Here is a 10,799-nt window from a genome sequence, read left to right as displayed (position 1 = left end):
CCATGCCGCACTGAACAACACCATGCCGCACTGAACAACACCATGCCGCACTGAACAACATTATGCCGCACTAAACATTATGTCGCACTGAACAACACCATGCCGCACTGAACAACACCATGCTGCACTGAACAACATTATGCCGCACTGAACAACACGATCCCGCATTGAACAACACCATCCCGCAGTGAACAACACCATGCCGCATTGAACAACACCATGCCGCACTGAACAACACCATGCTGCACTGAACAACATTATGCTGCACTGAACAACACGATCCTGCATTGAACAACACCATGCCGCACTGAACAACACCATCCTGCACTGAACAACACCATGCCGCACTGAACAACACCATGCCGCACTGAACAACATTATGCCGCACTGAAAAACACCATGCCGCACTGAACAAAACCATCCCGCACTGAACAACACCATGCCGCATTGAACAACACCATGCCGCACTGAACAACACCATGCTGCACTGAACAACATTATGCTGCACTGAACAACACGATCCTGCATTGAACAACACCATGCCGCACTGAACAACACCATCCTGCACTGAACAACACCATCCTGCACTGAACAACACCACCCCGCACTGAACAACACGATCCCGCATTGAACAACACCATCCCGCACTGAACAACACCATGCCGCACTGAACAACACCATTCCGCACTGAACAACACCATGCCGCACTGAACAACACCATGCCGCACTGAACAACACCATGCCGCACTGAACAACACCATGCCGCACTGAACAACATTATGCCGCACTGAACAACACCATGCCGCACTGAACAACACCATCCCGCACTGAACAACACCATGCCGCATTGAACAACATTATGCCGCACTGAACAACACCATCCCGCACTGAACAACACCATCCCGCACTAAACAACACCATGCCGCACTGAACAACATTATGGCGCACTGGACAACATTATGCCGCACTGAACAACACCATGCCGCACTGAACAACACCATGCCGCACTGAACAACACCATGCCGCACTGAACAACACCATGCCGCACTGAACAACATTATGCCGCACTGAACAACACCATGCCGCACTGAACAACACCATGCCGCACTGAACAACACGATCCCGCATTGAACAACACCATCCTGCACTGAACAACACCATGCCGCACTGAACAACACCATGCCGCACTGAACAACACCATTCCGCACTGAACAACACCATGCCGCACTGAACAACACCATCCTGCACTGAACAACACCATCCCGCACTGAACAACACCATGCCGCATTGAACAACACCATGCCGCACTGAACAACACCATCCTGCACTGAACAACACCATGCCGCACTGAACAACACCATGCCGCACTGAACAACACCATGCCGCACTGAACAACATTATGCCGCACTGAACAACATTATGCCGCACTAAACAACATTATGTCGCACTGAACAACACCATGCCGCACTGAACAACACCATGCTGCACTGAACAACATTATGCCGCACTGAACAACACGATCCCGCATTGAACAACACCATCCCGCAGTGAACAACACCATGCCGCATTGAACAACACCATGCCGCACTGAACAACACCATGCTGCACTGAACAACATTATGCTGCACTGAACAACACGATCCTGCATTGAACAACACCATGCCGCACTGAACAACACCATCCTGCACTGAACAACACCTTTCCACACTGAACAACACCATGCCGCACTGAACAACATTATGCCGCACTGAACAACACCATGCCGCACTGAACAACACCATGCCGCACTGAACAACACCATGCCGCACTGAACAACACCATGCCGCAATGAACAACACCATCCCGCACTGAACAACACCATGCCGCATTGAACAACACCATGCCGCACTGAACAACACCATCCCGCACTGAACAACACCACCCCGCACTGAACAACACGATCCCGCATTGAACAACACCATCCCGGACTGAACAACACCATGCCGCACTGAACAACACCATTCCGCACTGAACAACACCATGCCGCACTGAACAACACCATGCCGCACTGAACAACACCATGCCGCACTGAACAACATTATGCCGCACTGAACAACACCATGCCGCACTGAACAACACCATCCCGCACTGAACAACACCATGCCGCATTGAACAACACCATGCCGCACTGAACAACACCATCCTGCACTGAACAACACCATCCCGCACTGAACAACACCATGCCGCACTGAACAACATTATGGCGCACTGAACAACATTATGCCGCACTGAACAACACCATGCCGCACTGAACAACACCATGCCGCACTGAACAACACCATGCCGCACTGAACAACATTATGCCGCACTGAACAACATTATGCCGCACTGAACAACACCATGCCGCACTGAACAACACCATGCCGCACTGAACAACACCATGCCGCACTGAACAACACGACGTCGCACTGAACAACACGACGCCGCACAGAACAACACGACGCCGCACAGAATAACACAATACCGCACAGAACAACACAATACCGCACAAACAGTTTTAGATAATATTACGTCGCAGTCATGTGACGCGGACATGACGTCAATAGGCGGAACTCACGGCAAAATTATAATCCGTGGGCGTGGCTTGCAACAGGAAGTAGGAAAGCGGCAGTTCTGGCAAACAAGACACAGCTGTTAGTAACACGATGACTAACAAGGCAAATATTTTTGTTTTCAGCTTGCAACTTGACCGTCTAGAGCGTACAAGGTAATTACAACTGTTTTTTTTTAGCCCTGAAAAGCAAGGGAGTGTGGCGTTTGGGAGGAATGTCGAACTCGGCGTCTGCTTCCAGCCACAGACGCCAAATTTCGACGATTATTTCGACTGGTCAACGGTTGTAAATTATTGCGTTGACTAAAAACTTTATTTAACTCTACTCTTAACTTTGCCGTTTCAGATATGCGGGTATTACACCGCGGAAATGACGTCAATAGGCTGAACTCTCGCCAAAATTCAAATCTGTGGGCGCAATGGCCTTGAGCGAGACACCGGATACAAACACGACGATTATCAACAGAAATATCTTTATTTTCCGCTTGCAAGTGGACCGTCTAGAGCGTACACGGTAAGTACAACTCATTGTGTTTAAAAAGATTTACGTTTGTGTAGTTTGCGTTGCGTTGTATCTGTGAATGTTGGTTGAGGCTAAATGTTAATGTTTAATTTCATTCCTTTAGGTTCCACGGTGTTTGTTGGCTGTATGTTTTCCACTGCAAGAAGAGGCTCGTATCATTGACCAGCAGGAGCTACAATGGTGAGTACCCCTTTCGTCTTCCATTTATGTTAAACACTTCCTATTTCATGTCTAACAGTACTCGATTTAACAAATAACCATAAATAAATACAGTGTGGGCAGTCACGTTAACATATGTGATTATCCTGCCTAATATGTTTATCACAAATATGTCACTAATCACTAATATGTTTATTTGTTTATCACAACACCTTTGGACCTTCAGCAATCGATTATTTACCTTCATCTACATAGAGACAGAACGATGGTGTCTTAAACATCTCATTCATTTCACCAAATAACTTCACGCAGGTGGATAACGGCCGTCTCGGTCACGCTATGTTGCGTGATGCAGTTTTGAAGAACCAAATGCATTTATTCAATGAATAAGTCAAGCTAGTTCTATGTTTATGATGTTGTAAGTTACGGTACCGATTGAAGTTGAGTTCGAAGCCAGTGGAAAACAGCGCTGCGTTTGTGCTCTCCAGGTACAAATGTTGTGATCTCTGACTGACGACCGGGCGAGACTCGAGTAAGAGATGTCCAAACGAGCTCCGGCAGGGCGGGCCAAGGCGGAGCGAACGGACGCCCTTCAGGCCGCCAATGACGAGCTGAGAACCAAACTGATGGACGTCCAGTTAGAACTTCAGCAGGAGAAGAACAAGGTGAAAACCTCAACAGACAGACACTGCCTGCCTCCCTGCCTGCCTCCCTGCCTGCCTCCCTGCCTGCCTCCCTCCCTCCCAGTTTTCCCGATGTAGATTAGACATGCGTGTGCCATGACTGTGTCAGCCTACATCAACAAATGCACCGAGGACGTCAGCACCACTAAGAATATCATCACCCGGGGCAACCAACGACCCTGGATGACTGAGGAGGTACGTCAAACGCTACGAGCGCGGAACTCTGCCTTCAAGTCTGGCGACAAGGAGACACTGAGGACAGCGAGAGCCAACTTGAACCGTGCCATCAGGATAGCGAAGCGAGACCGCAGTCGAAAATTTCAGGATCGTTTCCACGACGTCAAAAACATCAGGAGTATGTGGCAAGGCATACGGGCGATTACAGACTACAACTCACCCTCCCCCCCCCCGGTGGGTGTAGTTGATGCTGACTTTCTAAATGGTCTAAATAACTTCTTTGGGAGGTTCGAGGCACTAAACGGCACTCCAGCAGTTAAAACTGTCCCCCATCAGGAAGAGGAGGTACTCTGCCTTGACTCCGCCGATGTGTTGAAGACCCTGAGGAGAGTCAACCCCTGTAAGGCCCCTGGCCCCGACAACATTCCTGGGCGTGTGTTCAGGGAATGTGCAAGTCATCTGGCTGGGGTCATCACAGACATTTTTAACACCTCGCTGGGCCAAGCCACAGTGCCGGCGTGCTTTAAGACTGCCTCCATCATTCCGGTGCCGAAGAAACCTCAAATCACCTCATTTAATGATTACCGGCCTGTTGCACTGACTCCGGTTATGATGAAGTGCTTCGAAAGGCTGCTTAAAGGTCACATCGTTTCCAGACTCCCCCTATTATTTGACCCGTTCCAGTTTGCCGACCGGCAAAACCGCTCCACTCAGGACGCCATCTCCTCCGTTCTTCACCTGAGCCTGGCTCACCTGGAGGAGAAGAACACCCATGTGCGGAGGCTGTTCCTGGACTTCAGCTCAGCGTTTAACACCATCATCCCACAGCATCTGGTAGGAAAATTGGAACACCTGGGCTTCAACACCCCCCTTCGCAACTGGCTGCTAGACTTCCTCACCAACAGACCTCAGTCAGTCCGGGTCGGACAGAACACCTCTGATGTCATCACCCTCAGCACAGGCTCCCTTCAGGGCTGCGTCCTGAGCCCCCTGCTGTGCACCCTGATGACACACGACTGCGTCCTCAGGTTCACCACCAATCACATCGTGAAGTCAGCAGACGACACAACGGTGGTGGGGCTCATCAGAGACAACAACGACCTGGACTACAGAGAGGAGGTGGAGCAGCTGGTGGGCTGGTGCAGAGAAAACAGCCTGATCCTGAATGAGGAGAAGATGAAGGAGATCATCGTCGACTTCAGGAAAAAACAGCCTCACCACGCTCCACTGATCATCAACAGCTCAGCTGTGGAGGTGGTCAGCACCACCAAATTCCTGGGGGTCCACATCACAGAAGACCTCACCTGGACTATGAACACTACGGCACTGGTCAAGAGGGCACAGAAGCGCTTGTACTTCCTGCGGAGGATGAGGAGAGCCCACCTGCCCCCACCCATCATGAGGACGTTCTACAGGAGCACCATAGAGAGCATTCTGACAAGCTGTCTCTCTGTGTGGTGTGGAGGCTGCACCGCCTCCGATTGGAAGAACGTGAGGAGAGTGGTGAGGACAGCAGAGAGGATCATAGGGGCTCCTCTTCCCTCCATTCAGGACATTTCATCTCAGCGCTGCATGTCCCGTGCCCGTAACATCATCAATGACCCATCACACCCCCACCATGGACTGTTCTCCCTGCTGCCCTCTGGGAAGAGGTTTGCAGCATCCGCTGCAGGTCCACCAGGTTCTGCAACAGCTTTTTCCCTGCTGTCATCAGACTGTTGAACACTAGAACTGTTGAGCTCTAAACTGAACTCTGCATCACACATTCACAGAACTGTACTTTATGACACTACGGACCTCTATCTTGCACTATCTCGCACTACCAACTTTACTGAACTTGTATAAACCCTTTAAATAGAAGTTTAATACATGGTTTAGCATTCCTCTGCACACTCTTGAATACTGTTTTGCCTACTTGCACTATTGCATAATTATCACTGCTGCACTTTATACTTATTTCTAATATATATATATATATATATATATAGTATATATGTATATATATATATTTTCATAGGATATGTTACTTCTATTCAACTGCAATATCACTACTTTGTTGTAAGACGTATGCAACGGAATTTCGTTTTGTATGCACCATGTGCAGACAAGATGACAATAAAGTTTGTCTAAGTCTAAGTCATGTCAGGTCAGCTGTCTGGAGAGAGAGAGAAGTCAGGACCTGCGGGCGGAGCACCACCGTGCCACCGCCGCCATGACGGAACTCAAAAGCAAACTCCATGAGGAGAAGCAGAAAGAGTTAGCCATTACCAGGGAGACATTACTGCGGCAGCATGAAATGGAGCTGATGAGAGTGATCAAAATCAAAGATGGAGAGATCCAGCGACTGAATGCCTTGGTCCTCAGCCTGAGGGACGGCTCCATGGACAAGGTGATCCGCTCTATCCGTGTCTGACTATCCGCACGCCACGTCGGGCTTCGATGCGGCCGCTACCGTATTGTGTAGCTTGTCCCCAGTAAGCGTCGCGGCGCTCCGTTGCGGTCTCAACGGCCCGGTGTGGCGCAATGTCTGCTCAGGTGAGGAGGGGGGGCGCTTTGCTGGCGGAGGTGGAGGAGACGCGGCGGTGTCGGGAGACCGAGCGGTGTCGCCTCCACCAGGAGCGCGGAAGAAGCCCTGGCAGCGGCCCAGCAGGCCTGGCAGTCCCGAGCGGCCGAGCTCCGATCGGCTCATCACCAGCATCGGGAGGAGCTGAGCCGAACCAAGAGAGACTGCGAGAGGGAGATCCGCCGACTGGTAGGACTGATCAGATGCGCGGTGCGTGGCTATGTTCCCAATTTCGTTGTATACCTGCAGTGCAATGACACCTAAGGCATTCTATTCTATTCTATTTCACAAGAAGAAAATGTCCGGTTGCTCGCTTCGCTTTTGTCACAGCAAAGGTGTTCTAGTCGATTCCAGAAAAAAATTGGCCGGTTGCTCTCTTTGTTTTTGTCACAATTCTGGCAAATGAGTTTGCCCGCCTGCCTGAGCGCTCCCCGTTTGTACATCCAGACGGATGAGATCAAGCTGAAAGACAGAGCGGTTAGTGTTTTGGATGAAGCCCTGGGGCCGGCCACGTCCACCGCCTTCAGCTGCAGACTCAGGCTGCCGAGCAGCAGATCGCTGCCCTGAGGGATTCCCAAAGGGCGGGCCTAAACTACCCTGGAAGTGGGGTCAACGCCGCTACTAGCAATCCTCTTCATTGCGTAAGCCACCTCATCACACACTTGCAGTACGCATGACTTAGTTCGTTGCTGGAGGAAGGTAGCACAAAAACAGTTTTGAACTTTGAACGAGTGCTTGTGTGTGTGTGTTGCGGGGCGTTTTCAGTCTCAGGAGGATCGGGACACGCGACGGTTTCATCTGAAAATCGCTGAGCTCAGCGCAGTCATCAGGAAACTGGAGGATCGAAACGCCCTGCTTTCTGAAGAGCGCAATGAACTGGTAATTTATTGACGGCACGCTTGAAGGTTTGCGCTACGTTTGATGCGCGCCATCCAGCGAGGCACCCATTGCGCTTGCTTATTAGTTGAGCGGCGCGGCGAGTCGGTTGCCTGGTAGATGTCTTTTATTGGGAGCCAAAGCCACGATTCCGTTCAAACCGATGCAAAAGGAATGGATACGTTCTGGCCCGCGTGTTGTGCGTCTTTCACATCCCGCACTTCATGCTTGCAGCTAAAGCGACTGAGAGAAACAGAAAGCCAGTTTCTGCCACTCCTGTACAAAAACAAACGCCTGAGCAGGAAGAATGAAGAACTCTCGCTGGTGCTGTGTCGCCTTGAAAACAAAGTGCGCTTTGTCACCCAGGAGAACGAGGAGATGGCAAGCTTGGTAAGTCGACGCGGACAACGGCGGCGTGCCAACAGAGTCCACTGCATTTGTGTTCCACAGAGAAGGCCTAGTTCGCTCAATGACCTGGACCGCGGTTGCGGCCAGCAGGACGGTGAAATGGAGTTCCTTCAAGTTGTGGAGCAGCGGCACATCATCGACGACTTGTCCAAGGTCTTCAGGCAGGCGACTCGGTGCACGTACGGCAGCGCCGCGCTCGCTCGCTGTCGCCAGGAAACCTTTTCCGTCCAAAGCTTGGCCGGCGGCCGCCATCCAAAAAATTGGCCCCTTAAATTCCGACCTTTCAAGCAGGAGCATTGTGCGCACGCGTTTGAACACGCTTTAGACTTGTTTTGCCGTTTTCAGCAGCTCAAAGCTCCCGTTTTGTCAGCGCCTTTGCCACTCGCTGTGCGCTGAAAACGACGGACTTGCCCGGCTGCTCAGCCCGTCAACCATGAGCCGCGAGCGCGACGTCATTGTCCGTAGGCAGCTAGTGGCAAAATGCACCCTGTTAGAGTTGCGCTCGCTCCAACTTATTTTGCAAGAACCACACGGGAGACAAGTAAGTTCTTTTGGACACCTGCAGGTGGAGAGTCCATCCGTTGTACGAATGAAGTCTGACTCTCGGCTCCTGCACGAGCATTTTAATTAAGAGAAACAGGGTGGGTGTAAGAGTGGATTGAATAGAGGAAGCCCTTGACCTCTAGTCAAAACATAGCAAGGGGTGTTTTACGACTTTGTGTAGGAAGGGATAAGCGATAGGGATAAATAAGGGATAAATAATATTATTTATTACAGGTCGCAGTCAAAGTCAAAGCAACACAATGATACGATAAAGATAATCTGGAAAACCCTGACACACCCTGTAGTTGTCACTTTTGGAAAAGACGAGCGTCCCTCCAATCATCGCCGGTGACGTGTTTTTCAGGCTCTGGAGACAGGAGCTCATGTCAGAAATGTCATTGTGAGTCGCGTTTGTTTCTGCGCCGGAGCCGTTCGTTCCCTTTGCATCCAAAGAATCTCAAAGGCGGATTATTTGTGTCGACAGGAGAGAGATTTGCTGCTACGATACCGACGTCGAGAATCTCTGAGGAGGAACAAAGCGTGAGGTCCTGCAAGGTGAGTCTGTTTGTTTGCGGCTGCTTGGTGTTGCGCAAGATGAAATGGCCTTTTTCTCGCTATCGTTCCTCTCGTCGATTCATCGTGAGGTGTCGCTTCAGTTTGTTCAGAGAGATGTTTGCTTCCGCGCCCGCAGGTCATCGAAACATTTTACGGCTACGACGAAGACGTGTTGGTGGACTCGGACGGATCGTCCTTGTCTTTTCACACCGACAGAACCCCCGACACGGAACCCGAAGAGGTAGCCCGCCATTTCTGCCAGCGTATTGGCACCAAACATTCCTCTTCAGCCTGGAATCGGACTCGTCTTTGCGTCGCGGGTGCTTTGTCGCCGGTCTGACTGATTCTGGTACTAGTGCTGTGTTGCATTGGTGTGTGCATGAAGAGGCGGAGCTTCGCTACCGCCAGCTGACGCAAGAATATCAAGCGCTGCAACGAGCCTACGCTCTGCTAGCCCAGACCAGCGAAAGGGGACTACGACGCCGAGAAGGAGATCAAGGTGGCGCCCCTTCCCGCAACCCCCGGCCGGGTCGCAGCCTCCCCGTTCTCACCCAGCCTCGGGTGTTCTCTGGTCTGAAAGGAGGAGGAGGAGCCTCCCTCCTCCTCCTTTCAGACCAGAGAAAAGCTGATGGTAGAAATGGGTCACTATCAAAGCAGAGTAGCAGATCTGGAGTCAGCGCTGAAGCAACAAGGACAGGTAAGCTCATCAATGAGCACACCTTTTTCTCAGACAAAATAGCTACATTCTTCAGTCACTCATCCGTCTGGCATTACTGGACCAACCCCCCCCCCCCCCCCCCCGAACGTGGCTGGGAAAATGCGGAGAAAAGCAAATGTCATTTTCCAGTCAACCAAAGAATTTGTGGATGAAAATGACACAACATTCCAAAGCTGTCCACGCGTTTGTCTCTTCTAGAATGTCAAGTGGGTGGAGGAGAAGCAGCTGCTGCGTCAGAGCAATCAGCAGTTGGCCGAAAAGGTGACGGAAAGAAAGGCGCTGGGCGGAGTCGCTTGGCGTCACACCTGTCGGGAAGCCCCGCAGATGAGGTCTGACTGTCTTTTCAGGTCAGGCGGATGGAGGCGGAAGAAGCGCGTCTGAAAGAGCACATCCAGGATATCCGAGACCAAAACGAACTGCTTGAGTTCCGCATCCTGGAGCTGGAGGTGGGAAGACTCGCACAAGCGTGTTGAGGCCAGAGATGTGACGGACGGACGGACGGACGGACGGACGGATGCATGCCTCTGCCTTTCAGGAGAGGGAGTGGCGCTCCCCCGTCTTGAAGTTTCTGCAAGTCCGTTTCCCAGACGGCCTCAGCCCTTTGCAGATCTACTGCGAGGCCGAGGGCGTGAGCGTACGTAAGGCGTCCCTCGCAACCCTAACCTTAACCCGAGGTCCCAGAACACCTTACATTGCTCCTTGCGCCTTTCCCCCGGACATCGTCATCAGTGATCTGATGAAGAAGCTGGACATCCTGGGCTATAACGCCGTAAGTGTATGTCGAACTCCTTATGTTCGCACTCCACGAGACTCGGCGGCTCAAATGTGACTTTTGGAAGGCTTTGCGCTGAAAGAAGCTTGTTGACGCTGTGCCTTTGGGCTCTTGCAGAATCTCACCAACGAGGAGCAGGTGGTCGTGATTCACGCCAGGACCCTTCTCACCCTAGCCGAGAAGGTAACGCGCACGTCCACGCACGCTCTCGCATTCTGCTTATGTGACAGCA

The 10,799-nt window shown here is 51.5% G+C and overlaps 1 long non-coding RNA gene across 1 annotated transcript; it reads left to right on the top strand.

The window, feature by feature from the left end:
- Window positions 1-2,940: 2,940 nt before the first annotated feature.
- On the top strand, window positions 2,941-4,217 carry LOC148378243 (uncharacterized). The gene is made up of 3 exons (XR_015856065.1): window positions 2,941-3,104; window positions 3,217-3,293; window positions 3,761-4,217. It is a non-coding gene; the product is annotated as an uncharacterized LOC148378243 (long non-coding RNA).
- Window positions 4,218-10,799: the final 6,582 nt, after the last annotated feature.

Source organism: Syngnathus floridae, unplaced genomic scaffold (genome assembly GCF_059516105.1).
Source record: "Syngnathus floridae isolate MCC-2025c unplaced genomic scaffold, RoL_Sflo_1.0 HiC_scaffold_56, whole genome shotgun sequence".
Classification (NCBI taxonomy): Eukaryota; Metazoa; Chordata; class Actinopteri; order Syngnathiformes; family Syngnathidae; genus Syngnathus; species Syngnathus floridae.
This window is presented reverse-complemented; position numbering and strand designations above follow the sequence as displayed.